This window comes from Somniosus microcephalus, chromosome 14, assembly GCF_052327205.1.
Source record: "Somniosus microcephalus isolate GS21.2 chromosome 14, FLI_Smic_1.0, whole genome shotgun sequence".
Classification (NCBI taxonomy): Eukaryota; Metazoa; Chordata; class Chondrichthyes; order Squaliformes; family Somniosidae; genus Somniosus; species Somniosus microcephalus.
The window spans coordinates 49,040,615-49,063,418 of record NC_141000.1 but is presented as its reverse complement, the minus strand read 5'-3'; the positions used below and the strand labels follow the sequence as shown (position 1 = coordinate 49,063,418).

The 22,804-nt window shown below is 48.0% G+C and overlaps 1 protein-coding gene across 8 annotated transcripts in view; it reads right to left on the bottom strand.

The window, feature by feature from the left end:
- Nucleotides 1-21,906, bottom strand: part of tab3 (TGF-beta activated kinase 1 (MAP3K7) binding protein 3) — a 149,956-nt gene extending 128,050 nt beyond the window's left edge. For 3 of the 8 annotated variants that reach the window (XM_086006541.1, XM_086006540.1, XM_086006549.1), the window contains exon 1: nt 21,713-21,906. The gene's annotated coding sequence lies outside the window, so the exon portion shown is untranslated. Of the gene's footprint in view, nt 1-15,395; nt 15,504-21,712 lie in introns of all 8 variants that reach the window. The other 5 variants (XM_086006544.1, XM_086006547.1, XM_086006545.1 and 2 more) reach the window with 3 other exon arrangements.
- Between the last annotated feature and the right edge of the window lie 898 nt (nt 21,907-22,804).

The following is a 22,804-nucleotide window of genomic DNA, read 5'->3' as shown; positions in this document are numbered from 1 at the left end:
TGACTTGTCACATTTTTTGTTGCTGATGCTCAGTACATTGCTATACAGGCAATTTAATGTGCCAGATTTTGCTGTCAAAATAACGGTGAGGCTAATGGCACCAATGTTCCCTTTAATCATTTTTGGGTGTGTGGCCCATTCAAAATATCGTGCATGCGCAGTTTTTCCTGTTTAAAAGCCAGTGAGCCAGCTACACAGGAGCTGCAGAGCGCTGCACAGCTGAAAGGAAACACTGAATGGCGCTCACTGTTATTTATGTGTAAGTGGTACAGCAACTTCGGACGAGGAGCAGATGCGTGGTTAAATGCCAATATCCAAACATTGCTGACCGAATTGCGCGGCGCCGCTGTTAGGCTTCCCAAGAACGGCACTTCGCTGTCTGCCTCACCATTGACATAAATTGAATGGTGGGAAGTTACTGTATTTTCGCAGTAGATACAAACGAAACCCGCAGATATTCAGGGTTAGTAATTACAAGCAAAACAAGCAATTTTAAAAAAGGTCACATTTTTATTTTTTCCCCTCACTTTTTTTTCCTCTCCTCTCTCTCTCTCTCAATTCGATCTTTCTTTCCCTTTCTGTACATGATTTGACATTGAAATTACCCACTAATTCACCCTCCTTCTCAATCCTTCAGTTGTTTATTTCCCAATCCTTCAATCTCATGGGTTAAGGAGATATACCCTGTTCACTACAGTCACCAGCTTGCACTTTTAGCGATTTAGTCGATGTCGTTAGATGCCCTGCTGCAGCAAAGTCTGGCTTAATAGGTTCTTATTTTTCATCACTCCTGCTATATTTTTAAGTTATTTTATTATTACTTCTTATAACCACCTCCATTCCCAGGGTATTTACATTATCTTGATCACATTTTGTACACTGATCTTTGCTCTCATTTCCCCTTCTCCTCATCATTCAGCTACTAATATTTCCACCCAGATCCCACCCCCTCTAACTATGTCAGATCAGACTTGACCAGGGTACAAGTTGGATTACCTGACCCCTAGTATTTATTCTAGCATCATGGACTTTGATATATGAAATGCAGGCCACATTAACTCCAGCTTAGGAATTTAATTAATTGAAATTTTTGGTTTCTGTATGTGAAAATTAATATATAAAAAGAATGGATACTCGGACTGTGACCAAAATAAAACTAAAATTCAGCACGGTAGCGGGTCTGGTTTGTAGAACTCTAGGTTCCTACCACTGAAGAATTTCCTTGCATATGGTTCGATTCTGCAACTTGTGGTGTATCCCCAGATTTTGGGAAATATCTTCGGTCTCACCTTTCCACTTCTCCTGAAGGCACAGATTTAAGCTGCAGTATTGTTCCATGATTGTCACCTGTCCGCCAGTATCTTGCCTAAGTAACCATTATTGAGTTGTGAGCCTAGACAGGGTTGGCAAGCTATCTGACCAATTACCCTCATCCAACATCCACTAGGATAATGATGAAGAGAATCCTTGCCTAATTCTTCCTCTCCCTAGTTTGGAGCACTAAAGCCAAAAAAGAAAAAGTTTATATAGCGTCTTTCACGACAGCTTAACAGCCAATGAAGTACTTTTGAAATGTAGGCACTTGTAATGTAGGGAACGTGACAGCCAATGTGCGCACAGCAAGCTCCCACAAACAGCAATGGGATAATGACCAAATAATCTGGGGCTTTTTTTTTTTAATGAAGTGATGTTGGTTGAGGGAAAAATATTGGCCTGGACACAGGAGAACTCCCCTGCTCTTCTTCGAAATACTGCCATGGGATCTTTTACATCCACCCATGGCGCCAGACGGAGCCTCGGTTTAACGACTCATCCGAAAGACAGCACCTCCGACAGTGTAGCACTCCCTCAGTACTGCACTAGCGCATCAGCCTAGACTCAAGAAGCAAGAGTACTACCAACTGAGCCACAGTTAACACCTGTACTGATGGAGTGCTGCACTGTAGGAGGTGCTGTCTTTAGTACAAGATGTTAAATCGAGGCCCCATCTGCCCGCTCAGGTGGACACAAAATCTCAAGGCACTATTCAAAGATGATCAAGGGAGTTTTCCTGATGTCCTGTCCAATATTTATCCCTCAACCAATAGCACTAAAGATTAACTGGGCATTTCTCTCATTGTTGTTTGTAGGACCTTGCTGCACAAATTGCACATTTCCCTACATTACAACTGTGCCTACACTTTAAAAGTATATAATTGGCCGTCTTGAAGTTATGAAAGGTACTACATAAAAGCAATTTCTCTCTCCCCCCCAACAACTCTCCCAGCTGAAATCACCTATAGGGGTACAGATCAGGGATCGGACACGGAATACTGCTACTCTATATTAGCCAGTGATTTTATCAATGAAGCGAACGTGGGAGCGAGGACACCATTTTCTTACTTCATGAGAACATTGAAGAAACAGTTGCACAGTGACAGCAACATATTTGCAAGTCAATGTTATTGACCAAGGGAACATTTATCATGTAATAAAAAGCTAATTAAAAAGGAATTACAGAAAAGATTTGTGACTTCTGCAACTTTTGCAAATACAGTAGGGAAACTGTTTAAACTAAGCACTGTGGGCTAATTAGCTTTAAAATGCACACAATGAATACTTGTTGCTATTCTATCAGTAAAAATAAAACTCAAGTACAGTTGTTGATTTGAGAGAGAAAAATTGCTTACATCTCAAGTTAATTTGAAACAAGACTATTTTTGTTGCATCATGTTGTGTCCTTCCAAATTTTAAGTTGAAATACAAGGAAAATATAATTAAGCCATACGACATTATGGAGGAGGTGGTGGATATACATAGCACCTTTAATGTAGAAATTCATCCCAAGGTGCTTCACAGGCCCGGGGCCGGGGGGGGGGGGGGGGGGGGGTTTAAGAAGAATATTAAAAAGAGAGGGAGGTGGAGAGGCAGAAGCCTTCAGGGAAGGGAGATCCAGAGCACGGAGCTAAGACAACTGAAGGCATGGTCCTCAATAGCAGCCAGGGTCAGAGGAATGGAGGGTTGCCATGCTGGAGGAGGTGAGCGAGAGAGAGGAGCAGGGCCATGGAGGGATTTAAACACAAGGATGAGAATTTTAAATTTGAGATGTTGGAGGCCAGGAGCCAATGTTAGTCAGCGAGGACAGAGACGCCTTTGAATTCAGCAAAAATCGAAAGTAGCGAGAAGAAACCATTATGCAGTAATATGCCCTGTCATTCCAAGCCAATTGGGACAGGTGTTAACCAAATACAATGGAAATCCACTATTGGATTTACGCTGCATGTCAGCTGAATAGAGCTTTCAATCATTGATCATATAATCTGTGCATCAGCAGGAGCTGAGGAGCAGCAGCGTGACCCACGAATCACACAAGGATTTCCGAGCTTCTTTGTTTTCCCCCCCAAAGGCATTACATGAAAATGGAGACTGAATTCTTAAAACTTAAATGCAAGCAAATCGGACATATATTTATTTTGATCAGCAAATGCTATTTTTTATGAGCTATTCAGACAGACAACACCTGTAACAGCAGTACTTATGGTTTCTTTGTTGATGGTTAGAAAAAACAAACATTGTTTACAAAACATAGATTTCTTTTAGCCATACCTGTTTATTGTTAAAAATGCAGTTAAAAACATCTCTCGTGAACCATTTTTGAGGCTTAGGGATTTTTTAATAAAAAATTAGAAACTGCATAAACAGTGAATTTTTGAGCATTCTCTGAGGTTATTTTTTTTAATGGAAATTTATGTTTATTCAAGTTTGCTGACTTGCATAGATTGAACAGTGCACTAAACTTTCCATTTCTGGCACACACCAGGGATGCCATCAAGAAACTGCATGCACCCAACCTGTGATTTTCCCTCCATTCATTTTAATAAGCATAAAATTTACATGTAAATGCCTCAGGGCAGGAACTAGATGATCGTTTTTGGCCCCATTATCCCGTGTTCCGCCCCCCAACAAGACGATTGGACTCTGCTCTTACCCCATGCCCAATTCTGCCAGATACCAGCAAACTGTTCAACTCTGGCCCTGCAAGTACTCAAAAACTCTCCCCCAGTCCTTCCAGACCCAAGGACCCTCCCCCTGCCCCCCACCACTCCCAAATGATCCCAGACCCTGTTCCAGTGCTCCTGAAAACACATCCTCCAATGTTCCCCAAAACCTCCCCTTCTCTGTGTGTTTCCCTCACTCAAAATATTGCTCGACCACGAGGTCAAATCCCAGTATTGCCAGACTCCTTGCCCCATTTGCAATGATCCCAGGACCATTCCCAATGCTGAAAAGTAATTGTCCCAGGCAATACTACTTGGCATAACACACTCGTATAAAACCTCCGACTCACTGAGCAATGGCATGGAACATCAGATAGTATACTTCAAAACTAAGTAATCACAGTAATTCTTCTACATCAGACTTTGTCTGCCAATTTCCACCCTTCCTCTGCTGAAGATGCTGCCTTTCACTGGGGTACAGGTCTAACGGTGCAGTCAATCCTGCAGTACCTCACCCAAGTGCCCATTCTTCACCTGTGAAACTAGAGTGAGAGTGTGCAGGCAATTTCACCAGGGAACGCGTCACAGCCAAACCTTATCCTGTCCTGATTCACATATCCACTTTCCAAAAGGGATCACTGGATAGAAGTTGAAGTGGGAGCACTGAATGATTAATTATACCGCTCCGTAGCACATGAGAATAGAGCCCAATTAAGTGCCCGAAATATCTCAGCAGAGACCAGCCAACTCAGCACAGAGCAATCAAATCCATGAACTCTTTGGTTAATAAAACTTAGTACCATACCTGGCAGTGCATTTACGAGCCATTGGGCAATTTTCAAAAACATTTTGGTTTTAAAGAATGTAACACAAGTCCATTTTAATCAAACAAACAATCCCTTTAGGAATATATGCCAGGTTTATTCGACAGTCAGTATCCATAATCTGTACTTTATGGCCTTGTGCCATCAACAAGAACACAATCACAATGGGTTCACAAGAGTAGAACTTGTTCAAATCACTCTTTAGGGGGAAATTAATTGTCAAATTTCCAACTGGATCACTACACATTGTTTTCAAACAGGTTTTTCCAGAACTTTCAATTTCTGTTTTCAACTTTGATGCTTTAAAATAGAAAACAATCTGAAATATCCATACCCACAATTCTTTGTAGAAGACAGGCTTTTTTTTAAAATCGGTACAATTACTAAGTAAATAGGAAGAAAGCATAGTACACGACTGAGCTCTAATGGGTAGCATGCAGAAACTAACGTAGCCATGTCCCTCAAATAGTTCTGGTATCATATATGATGTACCATATTATTTTATATTTCAAGAGCATCTTCTGTATTGCTTTTTTTGGAAGGCTACAAAAGCATGTTAAATAATGTGGTTTCGCCAGAAGAGACAGAGTTTTGTGGTAGCTGCTATGCCACCGAGTGGTAGGGTTGCGAAGGGGTGGAAATTTTCCACGGGAAGTTTAGCTTGGGAATTTTGCCCAAAAAAGCACGCGCTAGCATAATTTTGTTTTTCTTTTTCTTTCATTTTTTTTCCCCCCCCCCATAGGTCCTCTCTTAAAATTACTAACAGAGATGGAATCTTAATTATTAAGGAATTTCTTAATCAATATATGTTTATCTTCTTACTTGGCTTGTTTTAATAATTACAAGTTTTGTGTGTGACTGTGAACAAATGTGTCCTGATTGGTTGGATGAGCGATTAGCTCCCTCTATTTGTAATATTTGCATATCGAATTGTGATTGGCCTGCAGGCATCTGTAAGACTACTATAGTTTTTTTAAGATCCAGGTTAGGGGTCCTGAGGGAAGTCATTTTGTTTTCTGCTGATGTTGTGATAATGCAGTAAGTAAATCAGACTTTATACCAAATAAACCAGTTACTTGTTGAACTCTGTTGTCCTTCAATTTAAAATATACAAAATAATACACTATTGGTGATGTAGCGTCGTGTGTGTACAGGTCATGCTTCCATCACATGGAGCATCAGCAAAAATGTACTCACCCTGTTGCAATCGTGCTGATCGACCGCAGTTCGACAGAGATGAATGCCCTTTATTTCTCTGCATAGAACAATGCCACGTTTACCGTCGGATGTGTGGAAGCATTTTACCCCAGGCATTAAAGATGGAAAGACTGTGTACATGTGCAAACACTGTAGAAAGCCATATGTAAAGAATGCCACAAAGATGCAGCAGCATTTATCCAAATGCAACAACTTCACTCAAAGCTCACAGCAGTCAGCCCAGAGTTCCTCTGCTTCCATTCAAGAAGATAATAGTTCTCATTCAGCATCAGGCTCCTTATCATCAGCAACTCCTGGCCCACTTGGAAGGTTCTTTGATACAATGGATAACCATAGCCAGAAGAATGCAGATGAGTGCCTTGCTCGAGCTGTATATGCAACAGGCTCACCCCTCATGCTCACAGCCAATGTGTACTGGAAGAGATTTTTCAATGTTATTCGCCCTGCATACTGTCCTCCCACCAGACATGCTTTGTCTACTTATTTGCTGGAGGCTGAGTATAACAGAGTCCAAGGAAAGCTCAAAGAAACGATAGCGATGGCAGACTGTGTTGCAGTTATCTCAGATGGGTGGTCAAATGTACGAGGGGAGGACATCATAAACTACATCGTCTCCACTCCTCTCCCAGTGTTCTCCAAGAGCACAGACACGAAAGACAACAGACACACAGGCACATATATTGCTGATGAGCTGAAAGCGGTCATCAACGATCTTGGATCACAAAAGGTCTTTGCAGTAGTTACTGACAATGCTGCGAATATGAAGGCTGCTTGGGCTCAAGTGGAGGAGGCCTACCCTGATATTACGTCTATTGGGTGCGCAGCTCATGGGCTTAACCTGCTCCTCAAGGACATCATGGGTTTGAGAACCATGGAAGCACTGTACAAGAGAGCCAAGCAAGTTGTTAAGTATGTCAGGGGAAAACAGGTAGTTGCAGCAACCTACAACTCCAAGCAAATGACAAAGAACAAGCACACCACACTGAAGCTGCCCAACAACACTAGATAGGGTGGTGTTGTCATAATGTACAACAGCCTTCTGGAGGGTAAGGAGTCGCTGCAAGAAATGGCAATATCCCAGTCTGGGGATATGGAAACCACCATCAAGAAAATACTGCTGGATGATGTGTTTTGGGAGAGAGTGGTTAGCAGCCTTAAACTACTCTCACCAGTAGCATCTGCAATTGCTCAGATCGAAGGAGATGACGCTGTCTTGTCAGATGTTCTCAGGCTTTTTACTGATTTAAAAGAACAAATCAGCATTGCCCTACCCACATCCCTGCTGCTCAAAGCAGAGGAGAAGGCAATTGTTCAATTCATACAGACGCGTCAAGAATTTTGTGTCCAGCCGATTCATGCTGCAGCATACATGCTGGACCCAAAGCATCTTGGGAGACCAATACTTTCTGGAGAACAGATCAACAGCGCTTACTGTGTGATTTCTACCCTCTCACACCATCTCAATCTGGATGTGGGCAAAGTTCTGGGAAGTCTGGCAAAGTTCTCTACCAAGCAAGGTCTTTGGAATGGGGATGGGATATGGGAATCATGCAAGCATATCAGTGCACATACCTGGTGGAAGGGACTTTGTGCATCTGAGGCCCTGTCACCTATTGCATCGGTGATACTCCAAATCCCACCTTCATCAGCGGCCTCTGAACGAAACTGGTCACTTTTTGGGAATACGCATACAAAGGTGCGCAACAGGCTGACTAACAAGAGAGTGGAGAAACTGGTGGCCATCCGGGCGAACCTACAACTTATTGAGCCAGATACAGAAGTGTCCACCACACAGCTAGACACTGACACAGAGGAGGAAATGGACACATCAGAGCCAGAGAATCAGGAGGAGCAATGAGTAGAAGACTCAGAAGACTCATGAGTAGAAGACTCAAAGGGACAAAATAAGGACAAATTACAGGCTAAATAAGTTGATGCTCTTTTTATATTATTTTAGATGGGTCTTTTTTGTGTGGGTTCAATAAAGTTCAAAATTATAACCTAAATAAAGTTTTGAAAGCCTGTTTTTATTTGTATGGAACAGTATATCTATTTTGACGACAAAGATAATAAGGGTCAGAGACAAAAACCATCAGTGTGCAAAAAAACTCAATTCCCATAAATTCCCGAAAATTCCCATGGAAAGTTTCCTCTTAAAAATTCCCAGAATTTTGCAACCCTACTCAAAGCTCACAGCAGTCAGCCCAGAGTTCCTCTGCTTCCATTCAAGAAGATGATTGTTCACACTCAGCATCAGGCTCCTTATCATCAGCAACTCCTGGCCCACTTGGAAGGTTCTTTGATACAATGGATAACCATAGCCAGAAGAATGCAGAGCTGTATATGCGACAGGCTCACCCCTCATGCTCACAGCCAGTGTGTACTGGAAGAGATTTTTCAATGTTATCCGCCCTGCATACTGTCCTCCCACCAGACATGCTTTGTCTACTTATTTGCTGGAGGCTGAGTATAACAGAGTCCAAAGAAACGATAGAGATGGTAGACTGTGTTGCAGTAATCTCAGATGGGTGGTCAAATGTACGAGGGGAGGGCATCATAAACTACATCGTCTCCACTCCTCTCCCAGTGTTCTCCAAGAGCACAGACACGAAAGACAACAGACACATACATTGCTGATGAGCTGAAAGTGGTCACCAACGATCTTGGATCACAAAAGGTCTTTGCAGTAGTTACTGACAATGCTGCGAATATGAAGGCTGCTTGGGCTCAAATGGAGGAGGCCTACCCTCATATTACATCTATTGGGTGCACAGCTCATGGGCTCAACCTGCTCCTCAAGGACCTCATGGGTTTGAGAACCATGGAAACACTGTACAAGAGAGCCAAGCAAGTTGTTAAGTATGTCAGGAGAAAACAGGTAGTTGCAGCAAACTACAACTCCAAGCAAACGACAAAGAGCAAGAACACCACACTGAAGCTGCCCAGCAACACTAGATGGGGTGGCGGTCATAATGTACAACAGCCTTCTGGAGGGTAAGGAGTCGCTGCAAGAAATGGCAATATCCCAGTCTGGGGATACGGAAACCACCATCAAGAAAATACCGCTGGATGATGTGTTTTGGGAGAGAGTGGTTAGCAGCCTTAAACTACTCTCACCAGTAGCATCTGCAATTGCTCAGATTGAAGGAGATGACACTGTCTTGTCAGATGTTCTCAGGCTTTTTGCTGATTTAAAAGAACAAATCAGCATTGCGCTACCCACATTCCTGCTGCTCAAAGCAGAGGGGAAGGCAATTGTTCAATTCATACAGACGCGTCAAGAATTTTGTGTCAAGCCGATTCATGCTGCAGCATACATGCTGGACCCAAAGCATGTTGGGAGACCAATACTTTCTGGAGAACAGATCAACAGCGCTTACAGTGTGATTTCTACCCTCTCACACCACCTCAATCTGGACGTGGGCAAAGTTCTGGGAAGTCTGGCAAAGTTCTCTACCAAGCAAGGTCTTTGGAATGGGAACGGGATATGGGAATCATGCAAGCATATCAGTGCACATACCTGGTGGAAGGGACTTTGTGCATCTGAGGCCCTGTCACCCGTTGCATCGGTGATACTCCAAATCCCACCTTCGTCAGCGGCCTCTGAACAAAACTGGTCACTTTTTGGGAATACGCATACAAAGGTGCGCAACAGGCTGATTAACAAGAGAGTGGAGAAACTGGTGGCTATCCGGGCGAAACTACAACTTATTGAGCCAGGTACAGAAGTGTCCACCACACAGCTAGACAGTGACCAAGGAGGAAATGGACACGTCAGAGCCAGAGAATCAGGAGGAGCAATGATGAGTAGAAGACTCAAAGGGACAAAATAAGGACAAATTACAGGCTAAATAAGCTGACACTATTTTATTTTAGATGGGTCTTTTTGTGGGGATTCAATAAAGTTCAAAATTATAACCTAAATAAAGTTTTGAAAGCCTGTTTTTATTTGTATGGAACAGCATGTCTATTTTGATAACAAACATAATATATAAGGGGCCGAGACAAAAACTATCAGTGTGCAAAAAAACTCAATTCCCATGGAAAGTTTCCTCTTTTAAAAATTCCTGGAATTTTGCAACCCTAGGTACAGGTTTTGGATCCATCGCAGATTCCCAATCTTAGCCATGGCAACATACTTCTCTGCAGGAAGTGGGGGGGGGAGGGGGGGGGGGGGGGGGGGAAGAGAAAGAAAGAGGAACGCTGTACAACTTTTGACTAATTCGAGAGTGGCATATACTGTGACCTTGAAGTATCCTAGCTAACATTTCCTTTTGCCACAGGTAAACCTAAAAAGGCAAGAAAAATGAGTTCCGAGAGACTGTGATACCTTTTCTCATGGCACATGTCCAAGTCGCCATAAACGGTTACTATGCATGCTGATTAAATGGACTGGTATTTAGTCTGCACACAAGTCAAATAATGCCTTGTACCCTTAAACCACCTTCGGTTATGACATACAGTAAGCAGAGTTACTGTGTGCTGAATCACTGACCAAGTATTGTAACTTCATAGCTTACATTCACTGCACATGTGTCACAACTTCATTAAAAGGACACACACAAACAAACAAAAAACTATATTTTAGAGTCAAGCAAGCTCATCACAGCATGAGCAAAAATTCTGCCAGTCCCTTTCCTTCCTATGCAGCATTTTATTAGCAGTAGAGCCGAACTGGAGTATCTGACCCTTGTTGCTCCCTGCTCTTCCTTAGTTTTAACCACCAATTAACCCTCATTCAGCAGGGAAGCTACTCATGTCCAATTTTCCAACAGTACAGTGTCTAAAAAAAAAAAACGCCTCCAGGAAAGGGGGGGGAAAAAAAACATTATGGTTAGGTCGCAGCCTTTACAAAGCACATGTAATATTACCCGCTGCATATTAATCTACAGCTTGTCTTCAAATCTTTTTGTGCATGGCAAGGTAAGTGACATTAGTGCTGGGGAATGGAACTCCCTATTTCATGCACCCAGTGAAACACTCCCAGGTCAGGTATAACACAGCCAAGTGCACAGTGAAGCTCTCCCTGGTCTCCACCAACAACCAACTTCAGTCCTTGACTTGAGTGTCTCCCCGACCAGTGAAACATTTTACACTGGCGGTCATCCTCTAGCCTTTGAGCAAGATTGCCAATTAATGCCAAATTAGTACCGTGCCCACTAGGAAATGGACTTAGACTGCTCAAATTCATAGGATTCTTGCAGCTCATAGGAAACTTTCATCCCTTTAATCCAAGTTGAATTTGGACTGAAGACCCAGAAGTGAAAGGCCAGTGTTTAACCCATGGCATCAAGTGGCCTCTTTCGACCTTATTTTATGACAACAGCTCAAATTCAAAATCAATACTGTCCTTTCAATATACATTAGAAATTCCAATGTTCTTCTCCAGTAACCCAGAACCATTACAGGTGCAGTGATATAAAGCCAGACAGGCAGAAACGGTTTGGTGTTTTTTCTGGCTTAATTAAAAAGTATTAATAAATAAGGTCATTTACATACATTCTCTTTAAAGTCTCTTAAAGGGAAGACTTTAACAAAAAATGATAGGCTACATTTGATTAGGGAGTCTCACAAAGAGGGATTTAATAATCAATTTCATCCAGACATATTACATTATGCACACAATTAGAGATAAGTAGATCAAATGATTGGTGGCAGCAATCCCTATAAGGATTACCAGCAAAAAGTCTTGGTGGATACTATCTGTACCGATTCCAAAACTTGGATTGCCTCTACAACAAGCCATTAGAACAGCTATCGTCATGTATCATAAACAAAACACATGTAAAGGTCCCATATCTCCTGATGCAATTCACTGCATTTTATACAGGAACTTACTGATTCAGTGGACTTCACTTATTGTAATTTGACAAATAACCGAAGATCTGATACTGATACCGCCAGTCTCTAGGAATAAATAAAAAAAAGTGACCAAACCTACAGATGAAAGATTGGGAAAGCTAGCTGCCTGTTCCTTTTGATTAAATAGCCAGCTGTCTTCAGCAGACATTTTCTCAGAGGTACCAATTTTCTAATTTCAATTCAGTGCAAGACCTGCAACTGAATGAAGCAGTCAATTTCAACATTATGATCCAGTCCTTTGGCAGTTGTAAATAAATAGATGCTGCACCTGAAATCAGGCAATTTCAACTTCAAGAAAAAGTGCTTATACTTTGGAATGCACTGCCTGAAAGGATGGTGGAAGCAGATTCATTAGTAACTTTCAAAAGGAAATTGGATAAATACTAGAGAAGGAAAAATCTGCAGGGTTATGGTGAAAGAGCAGGGGAGTGGGACTAATTGGATCGCTCTTTCAAAGAGCCGGTACAGGCACGATAGGCTGAATTGCCTCCTTCGGTGCTGTATGATTGTATGATACTCGAGTATTTCTGGAAAATACCCCAAATTTATATTTCCAAATGAGGAAGTTCAATTTTTAAAAAGCCTTGCAATACAGTGACCAGCCTCTTGATCGGAGCTACAACTTCAGCATTGTTTCGGAGGCTGGGTGCTGAAAAAAAGACATCTTAGCAGCCCTTTTCTTGCCTTCCCTCCCCCTTACAAGGCTGCTGAAAGCTTTAGTGAAATAGTGAAGGGTGCTGGAAACTAAGACTGGAAGAAATTATCATATTTTAGCACCTCAAACACTTGTGAAAATTATATCCTGCTCAGGAAGTCATCCACTACATCACAAGTCTTTTCAAATAGAAAATGTTGTTAATACGAGGGAGGTTTTCCTCAAACACCTAGGAGTATTCATTTTTAAATGATCGGTGTTTCAAATTTTCACTTTTATTTCAATGATTGAAGTTTGTATGCTTAAGTCACCTGGGTTCAACAACTGCCTATCTTCAGCACCTATCTGGTACAATCCCAAGTGTGATCACTCAATACAAGTTTTACAACTTGGATGTAAAAAGAGTTGCACCCAATATTCCACAAACCATAACATGCACTTCCTGGCTGCATAACTACATGCAAAAATTAACAGCAGGAAGTAGCTAATATAAACACCAATGCAACATTGGTTTTTCTAAAGATTTCAGTACAAGTATCGTCCAAATGTGTGTGCAGGTTTTCAGTTGCAATGTTTAATATGTTTGTTTAACACATACAAATATACAGATTCTATAAGCATTTTGCATGACCTGTAATCTATGCCGAGTATAGCCCCACTAGCTACAGTACTTAATTTCCATGGATGGGCTGAAGTACAGGAAACTCTCGATTTACCGGCACCTAAATAACCTGACATCTCTCTTAACTGGCAAAATTCAGGAGTAGGTTCAGTAAGTTTTACTTCATATTAGAGGCCGTGTAACCGGGGTTCCTAGATCTGTGGCGCCATGTAACCAGGGTTCCTGCACCTGTTGCCATGCAACAGGGACGCCTGGATCTGTGGCCGTGTATGGGGCTCTCGTACCCTAGTACGTATACCTCTCTGTAATCCGGACTTTTTGATCAACCGGCACCACGCCGGTCCCGGATAAAAAGAGTTTCCTGTAGTTGTATACATGACTACACTGCACACTAATGAAGCTAAATCTCAGCTTTACGGATATTGTTTCACAGTTTCTACATTTTTATATATCTATAATTGTCTTTACAAAATAGGTTTAAAGTCACAAAGTGGAAGAAAGAAAATGTTCTGTTGTACTTGTTACAGTCACCAAGTTTCAACAAAATAGGAATGTATGCATGGAAAAGGAGAACCTGGTTTGACTAAAACTTAGTTCTCATCACTATGGATACTATGGGCCAGTGATTCCGGTCCCAACGCGTGAGTACGGACGGGGTACTCACGCGTGGGCCCGTTGGAAGTGCCGGATTTCAGCATGCACAGCTCATGCGCGGAAAACCGGCATTTCCTCCAAGGGGTTTAGAGGTCCAACGCCTGCACGCAGGCGTTGAACTTCCTTCTCTTTGACAGGTTTGCCCGTGTGTAAGGGCCTGAACTTTTTAGACATATAAAAAGGAGGTGTAAGGACTTGATTCTTTAAGGTAAGTGGTCTATTATTTAAAATTATAACATTTTTTCCACAGCTTTATTGTTTTTAAGGACTTTACAGTAAGGTAAGTTTATTTTTAGACCAGATTTCTCAAAAAATTATTTTTCAAAAATTTGATTAATTGTTTAAAATAGTTTTTTAAAGTTATTTATAGTTTATTTAATTATTGGGATGTTTTTTAAAATTTTATTTAAAGTTAAACTAGTCTTTTGGGCGCCCGTACTTTTCATGAGTTTGACAGTTCTTACTATCAAACTCATGAATGAAGTTTGCCCTCCCCTGATTGGCTGCACAGTGCTCACCTGATCCCAGCCGGCACATCGCACTAACTACGCCGCTGGATCAGGCAAGCACAGCGCGCCGACATCTGAACCGGGCCAGTGACAGGAATTCCAAGCAGGCCCAGGCTTCAGATGTCGGCGCGCCAGGTGAGTGCACATCGGGGGCTTGCACGCGCGGCAAGCACCCGATCCTAATTTCTGGGCCAATGTTTTCACTATTTTTCAGTAATTCAATCCCCTTTTAATGAGATTATTTTAACGATGATGTTATTATCAGCCTGGCCATACTTGCTAATGAGCACAGCAAACTGGAACAAGCACAGTCAAACCTGCCGGTGCCGTAGGGGACAGTCTGAACACTGCCGAATGTTGTCCCTGAAGCAATCACAGAATCAGTTAGGGCCTATATATCGCTTTGAAACTATTCAGGTACAAATTTGTCTCCCTTTATCCCGATCAACTTTGAAGAGATGGGAAATTAAGCTCTCTTGTAGCGATGTCAATACAAATTGGCATTCAAGTTCCTAGTCCTGTAACTAATTGCAAAGTGGAGTAATCCATTCTCAACCACTCCACCAGAAATAAACAATTGAGGGCCAGGGCATGAAAAAACACATGCAACTGACGATGAAGCAGCATATTATACAAAACTATTAATTAGTATCTGGAATAAGGCAGAAAATACTGTAAATAAATTGGTCTGTTAGCATCTGGAAGTATGGTGGCACTAGAACTGATTTTATTTTGCCAGTAATTGTATTGTATAACTTAGAATGACAATGCACATGAATGGAATTACTACATCTTATACTAAACCAACATAAACATGCAATAAGTCAGCGTAGACAAATCACCATACTGTACATACAAATCTATAACAATTAACAGACATTACAACACCTCTTGCCGCAGTGCTCAACTTTTAACATTCATAGATTTTCTAGATTTGTCAGGCAACTTTCCCATCAATATGGCTCTCGGAGCTTGATACTTCAGTATTGTGCAACACTTTGCCATTGCATTTATCTGTTACTCTGACTCATTTCCACTAGTAAAAATTGACATTAAAATTTAAAAAGAGTTTACTTAGACTTTAGTATTTCCAATTAACCATCAAGATTGCACTGGCACCAACTTGAGCCGGCACACACACAGGTCTGGACATGGGTAACTAAAGTTGGACTTGGCACTCTCCTAACAAAACAAAAATCATACAGCGTTTCAATTATAATAAATTGACAAAACAACTAAGTTTACGAGGACACAGCTGACAGTGGCAAATCAAAACTTTCTGCCAACAAATAGAAAATCCTAGCTTCTCCAAAACAAGTGACCATAATAGAGTGATGTCTCCAAATCAGTGATACATTGAACAAGCACAGCAGCAGGTCTGTGTGTGAAATGCTGTGTTGTAGAGGGAGGAAGCAGGGGTGAGTGTCAGTGCTGCAGAGATGAATTCCTCTCTGATGATGGGAGTGTGGGCAGAAGGATGGGAAGGAGCAGCAGCAGTGATTGCCTCCAGGTTTACTGCAGACAGACACAGTGAGGGGAGAGAGGTGATGCTGCTCGCCGGATGAGCCCCTTCTCGGGTCACACACACAGGCCGAGACGGGGATGGGGCGCACACACAGGCCGAGATGGGGGGCGCGCACACACCCCCAGGCCGAGATGGGGGCCACACACGCACACACCCAGGCCGAGATGGGGGCACACACACACACGCCGAGATGGGGGCACACACACACACGCCGAGATGGGGGCACACACACACACGCCGAGATGGGGGCACACACACACACGCCGAGATGGGGGCACACACACACACGCCGAGATGGGGGCACACACACACGCCGAGATGGGGGCACACACACACGCCGAGATGGGGGCACACACACACGCCGAGATGGGGGCACACACACACGCTGAGATGGGGGCACACACACACGCTGAGATGGGGGCACACACACACGCTGAGATGGGGGCACACACACACGCTGAGATGGGGGCACACACACACGCTGAGATGGGGGCACACACACACGCTGAGATGGGGGCACACACACACGCTGAGATGGGGGCACACACACACGCTGAGATGGGGGCACACACACACGCTGAGATGGGGGCACACACACACGCTGAGATGGGGGCACACACACGCTGAGATGGGGCACACACACACGCTGAGATGGGGGCACACACACGCTGAGATGGGGGCACACACGCTGAGATGGGGGCACACACACACGCTGAGATGGGGGCACACACACACGCTGAGATGGGGGCACACACACACGCTGAGATGGGGGCACACACACGCTGAGATGGGGGCACACACACACGCTGAGATGGGGGCACACACACGCTGAGATGGGGGCACACACACACGCTGAGATGGGGGCACACACACGCTGAGATGGGGGCACACACACACGCTGAGATGGGGGCACACACACACGCTGAGATGGGGGCACACACGCTGAGATGGGGGCACACACGCTGAGATGGGGGCACACACGCTGAGATGGGGGCACACACGCTGAGATGGGGGCACACACGCTGAGATGGGGGCACACACGCTGAGATGGGGGCACACACGCTGAGATGGGGGCACACACACGCTGAGATGGGGGCACACACACGCTGAGATGGGGGCACACACACGCTGAGATGGGGGCACACACACACGCTGAGATGGGGGCACACACACGCTGAGATGGGGGCACACACACAGGCAGGCTGAGATGGGGGCGCACACACAGGCAGGCTGAGATGGGGGCGCACACACAGGCTGAGATGGGGGCGCACACACAGGCAGGCTGAGATGGGGGGGACACACACACACAGGCTGAGATGGGGGGGACACACACACACACAGGCTGAGATGGGGGGGACACACACACACGCAGAGATGGGGGGACACACACACAGGCTGAGATGGGGGGGGACACACAGAGGCTGAGATGGGGGGGACACACACACACAGGCTGAGATGGGGGGGGGGACACACACACACAGGCTGAGATGGGGGGGGGACACACACACACAGGCAGGCTGAGATGGGGGGGGGACACACACACACAGGCTGAGATGGGGGGGACACACACACACACGCAGAGATGGGGGGACACACACACACACGCAGAGATGGGGGACACACACACACACGCAGAGATGGGGGACACACACACACACGCAGAGATGGGGGACACACACACACACACGCAGAGATGGGGGACACACACACACACGCAGAGATGGGGGACACACACACACACGCAGAGATGGGGGACACACACACACACGCAGAGATGGGGGACACACACACACACGCAGAGATGGGGGGACACACACACAGGCTGAGATGGGGGGGACACACAGGCTGAGATGGGGGGGACACACACACACACAGAGGCTGAGATGGGGGGGACACACACACACAGGCTGAGATGGGGGACACACACACACACACAGGCTGAGATGGGGGGGGACACACACACACAGGCAGGCTGAGATGGGGGGGACACACACACACACAGGCTGAGATGGGGACACACACACACACACAGGCTGAGATGGGGGGGACACACACACACACGCAGAGATGGGGGACACACACACACACGAGATGGGGGACACACACACACACGCAGAGATGGGGGACACACACACACACACACGCAGAGATGGGGGACACACACACACACACACGCAGAGATGGGGGGACACACACACAGGCTGAGATGGGGGGGACACACAGGCTGAGATGGGGGGGACACACACACACACAGAGGCTGAGATGGGGGGGACACACACACACAGGCAGGCTGAGATGGGGGGGACACACACACACACAGGCTGAGATGGGGGACACACACACACAGGCTGAGATGGGGACAGACACACACACACACAGGCTGAGATGGGGGGGACACACACAGAGGCAGGCTGAGATGGGGACACACACGCTGAGATGGGCACACACACACACACACACACACACACACACACACAGGCTGAGATGGGGACAGACACACACACACACAGGCTGAGATGGGGGGGACACACACAGAGGCAGGCTGAGATGGGGGGACACACACAGGCTGAGATGGGGGGGGGACAGACACACACACGCAGATGGGGGGACAGACACACACACACACGCTGAGATGGGGGGGACACACAGGCCGAGATGGGGGGGGACGACGCACACACACAGGCCGAGATGGGGGGGGGACGACGCACACACAGGCCGAGATGGGGGTGGGGGGGGGGGGGGGGGGACGCACACACACAGGCCGAGATGGGGGGAGGGGGGGGGGGACGCACACACACAGGCCGAGATGGGGGGGGGGGGGGACGCACACACACAGGCCGAGATGGGGGGGGGGGGGGGGACGCACACACACAGGCCGAGATGGGGGGGGGGGGGGGGGACGCACACACACAGGCCGAGATGGGGGGGGGGGGGGGGGGGGGACGCACACACACAGGCCGAGATGGGGGGGGGGGGGGGGGGGGGGGGACGCACACACACAGGCCGAGATGGGGGGGGACGCACACACACAGGCCGAGATGGGGGGGGACGCACACACACAGGCCGAGATGGGGGGGGACGCACACACACAGGCCGAGATGGGGGGGGACGCACACACACAGGCCGAGATGGGGGGGGACGCACACACACAGGCCGAGATGGGGGGGGACGCACACACACAGGCCGAGATGGGGGGGGGGACGCACACACACAGGCCGAGATGGGGGGGGACGCACACACACAGGCCGAGATGGGGGGGGACGCACACACACAGGCCGAGATGGGGGGGGGGGGGGGGGACACACACACAGGCCGAGGTGGGGGGGGACGCACACACACAGGCCGAGGTGGGGGGGGACGCACACACACAGGCCGAGATGGGGGGGGGGGGGGGGGGGGGGGGACACACACACAGGCCGAGACGGGCGGGGGGGGGGGGGGGGGGGGGAGACACACACACAGGCCGAGACTTGGGGGGGGGGGGGGGGGGACACACACACACAGGCTGAGATGGGGGGGGGGGGGGACACACACACACAGGCCGAGATGGGGGACACACACACACACACACACACACACACACACACACACACACAGGCCGAGATGGGGGGGGGGGGGGGACACACACACACACAGGCCGAGATGGGGGGGGGGGGACACACACACACAGGCCGAGATTGGGGGGGGGACACACACACACACAGGCTGAGATGGGGGGGGGGACACACACACACAGGCTGAGATGGGGGGGGGACACACACACACAGGCTGAGATGGGGGGGGACACACACACACAGGCTGATGGGGGGGGGGGACACACACACAGGCTGAGATGGGGGGACACACACACACAGGCTGAGATGGGGGGGGGACACACACACAGGCTGAGATGGGGGGGACACACACACAGGCTGAGATGGGGGGGACACACACACAGGCTGAGATGGGGGGGGGACACACACACAGGCTGAGATGGGGGGGGACACACACAGGCTGAGATGGGGGGGGACACACACAGGCTGAGATGGGGGGGACACACACACAGGCTGAGATGGGGGGACACACACACACAGGCTGAGATGGGGGGGGGACACACACACAGGCTGAGATGGGGGGGACACACACACAGGCTGAGATGGGGGGGACACACACACAGGCTGAGATGGGGGGGGGACACACACACAGGCTGAGATGGGGGGGGACACACACAGGCTGAGATGGGGGGGGACACACACAGGCTGAGATGGGGGGGACACACACAGGCTGAGATGGGGGGACACACACACACAGGCTGAGATGGGGGGGGACACACACACAGGCTGAGATGGGGGGGACACACACACAGGCTGAGATGGGGGGGACACACACACAGGCTGAGATGGGGGGGACACACACACAGGCTGAGATGGGGGGGGACACACACACACACACAGGCTGAGATGGGGGACACACACACACACAGGCTGAGATGGGGGGACACACACACAGGCTGAGATGGGGGACACACACACACAGGCTGAGATGGGGGGGATACACACACACACACACAGGCTGAGATGGGGACACACACACACACACACACACACACACACACACACACACACACACAGGCTGAGATGGGACACACACACACACACAGAGATGGGGGGGACACACAGGCTGAGATGGGGGGGACACAGGCTGAGATGGGGGGGACACACAGGCTGAGATGGAGGGGACACACAGGCTGAGATGGGGGGGGACACACAGGCTGAGATGGGGGGGGGACACACACAGGCTGAGATGGGGGGGGGACACACACACACAGGCTGAGATGGGGGGGGACACACACACACAGGCTGAGATGGGGGGGGACACACACACACAGGCTGAGATGGGGGGGCACACACACACAGGCTGAGATGGGGGGGCACACACACACAGGCTGAGATGGGGGGGCACACACACACAGGCTGAGATGGGGGGGCACACACACACAGGCTGAGATGGGGGGGACACACAGGCTGAGATGGGGGGGACACACAGGCTGAGATGGGGGGGACACACAGGCTGAGATGGGGGGGACACACAGGCTGAGATGGGGGGGACACACAGGCTGAGATGGGGGGGACACACAGGCTGAGATGGGGGGGACACACAGGCTGAGATGGGGGGGACACACAGGCTGAGATGGGGGGGACACACAGGCTGAGATGGGGGGGACACACAGGCTGAGATGGGGGGGACACACAGGCTGAGATGGGGGGGACACACAGGCTGAGATGGGGGGGACACACACAGGCTGAGATGGGGGGGGGACACACACACACAGGCTGAGATGGGGGGGGACACACACACACAGGCTGAGATGGGGGGGCACACACACACAGGCTGAGATGGGGGGGCACACACACACAGGCTGAGATGGGGGGGCACACACACACAGGCTGAGATGGGGGGGCACACACACACAGGCTGAGATGGGGGGGCACACACACACAGGCTGAGATGGGGGGGCACACACACACAGGCTGAGATGGGGGGGAGACACACAGGCTGAGATGGGGGGGGAGACACACACACAGGCTAAGATGGGGAGGGGGAGACACACACACACAGGCTGAGATGGGGAGGGACACACACACAGGCTGAGATGGACACACACACACACAGGCTGAGATGGGGGGGAGACACACAGGCTGAGATGGGGGGGGAGACACACACACAGGCTAAGATGGGGAGGGGGAGACACACACACACACAGGCTAAGATGGGGAGGGGGAGACACACACACACGGGCTGAGATGGGGAGGGACACACACACAGGCTGAGATGGACACACACACAGGCTGAGATGGACACACAAACCACCTCTCCCTCCACTTACCGCCTTTCATTCCTCCCAGAGTCTCATTCCTCTCAGCGGGCGGGCGCTGTGTGCGGGCTCCCCTCCCCCGGGTAGCTCAATGTGGCCCAGGCCAGCCCCGAGCCCGCTCTCTCTCTCTCTCTCTAACTTATTAAAAGGCCGCAGCCAAAATACAACATGGCGGCCACCGAGGCCAGGTCTCGCGAGACTTCCTCCCCATTCGGCCTGACAGACAGCACTTCCGGTCTCCGCCGCTGGCTGCTCGGTGCTGCCACCTGGAGCCTGCTGACAGAAATCTGCAGCACCAGTTGTGCCTGTTGGACATCATTTTTTTATTTGATAAAGCTTCACTGCAGAAGGAATAATAGGACCTGTCAAGAGCCACTCACTACCCTCAGAAGCAGCAAGCACACATTTTAGTTTGAATTTGAGCTATTTTAATACAAGTCATAGTTAAATTTCAAAATAATTATTAACAGAAAATGCTGGGAATACTCAGCAGGTCAGGGAGCATCTGTGTAGAGAGAAACACAGGGCTGGATTTTGCCAATGGGGAGCTTTTGGAGGCGGGACTCCCACTTGTCAGGTTTCAGTCCCGCCTCCATCAACTTCTGGCCAACCCACGCTATTTCCCCTTGATTGACCTTGTTAAGCCCGCCCAGCAGGCTTAGCAAGCCAATTAAGGGAAAGCCGTTTCATCTGTCAAAAAATTTTGACAGATGAATTGTCATCATTTGACAGCTCTGTGAAGCTGTCAAACACTGACATTCTCTGTAGTTTGATGAGTTCTTGAATTCAAGACCTCATCAAACCTCTTTCTTTTGCAGAAATGAGATGGTTGTTGCATTGGAGAATGCAACGGCCATCTGTCATCTCTACCGCGGAGGTGCGAGACTCTCCGCATACCCACTGATTGAAGCCTGCAGGAAGAAACAAAGGTAAGTACACTTTTTCTAACATTTTGCACTTACCTCAGATACTCACCTCACCTTTGGACCCCTCCGACCCCCGCAGACCCACTACTCACCTCGGTGACCCTGGCGGGTTTCGGAGCCTTCCGGAAGCCCGCACTTGTGTGGGCAAAATGGGGATAATCCTATTTTCTGCCTGTTA